The sequence below is a fragment of the Miscanthus floridulus genome, chromosome 3, assembly GCF_019320115.1.
Source record: "Miscanthus floridulus cultivar M001 chromosome 3, ASM1932011v1, whole genome shotgun sequence".
NCBI lineage: Eukaryota > Viridiplantae > Streptophyta > Magnoliopsida > Poales > Poaceae > Miscanthus > Miscanthus floridulus.
Genome location: NC_089582.1, coordinates 138,557,878 through 138,558,878, shown reverse-complemented (window position 1 = coordinate 138,558,878; position 1,001 = coordinate 138,557,878).

Sequence of the window (1,001 nt, the reverse complement as noted above, 5' to 3'; positions counted from 1 at the left end):
GTTAGAGCATCTAGTGGCACTTTGATAACCGCATTTTGATATGAGTTTCACTCCTCTTAATAGTACGACTATCTATTCTAAATGTGATCACACTCACTAAGTGTCTCGATCACCAAAACAAAATAGCTCCTATCATTTATATCTTTGCCTTGAGCCTTTTATTTTTCTCTTTCTTCTTTTCAGGTCCAAGCACTTGATCATCATCATGGCATTACCATCATCATGTCATGATCTTTATTTGCTTCACCACTTGGAGTGTGCTACCTATATCATGATCACTTGATAAACTAGGTTAGCACTTAGGGTTCCATCAATTCACCAAAACCAAACTAGAGCTTTCACGGTGACATATATGGCAGATCCTTAAAGTTATACCCACAAACCCTGTAGGTCATGATCATATGAGAGCAAGGGGCATGCATGATTTGAGGTACATTGCAACTGCACTCTACTCTATCAAGATCAACTCGATAGTTTCGTCCACCTTAATGTTCGCTACCCAAGCTTGTGCCACCCTTGCCCCATACACTAAAGATATTGCGGTGGGGTCCATACGGCTTGGTGGTGTGCTACATGGCCAATTCCTCGGCCTCCTTCAAATATTCTGTTGTGGCCTTTCCGTACTTCACATCATACTTAACGAATTTAGATATGGACTATTGTAATGAAGACACCCAAATGTCATTGTTGTCATCAACGAGCCCCAATATACGACAGGCAAGGTAACATAAAGTGAGCTGCTGATGATTTTCCTTCCCCTTATTTGATAGGAAAGTGTGGGGTTCGACCACTTTACTTATCCTCTACTTGCCATCACTCTGTCTCTTTTGTGTATTTAACCTCCACATACAACCGTTTTTGCATATCATGTGGTACCTCAACTCCTAGTCCGAATGAGTGACGCTGTACGGCCTATGGTGATACATTGCATAGTCCTGAAGAAAGAGCTTCATCTTTAACATTGTATTGAATATCATCCTCTTACTAAGGATTTCTTTCTC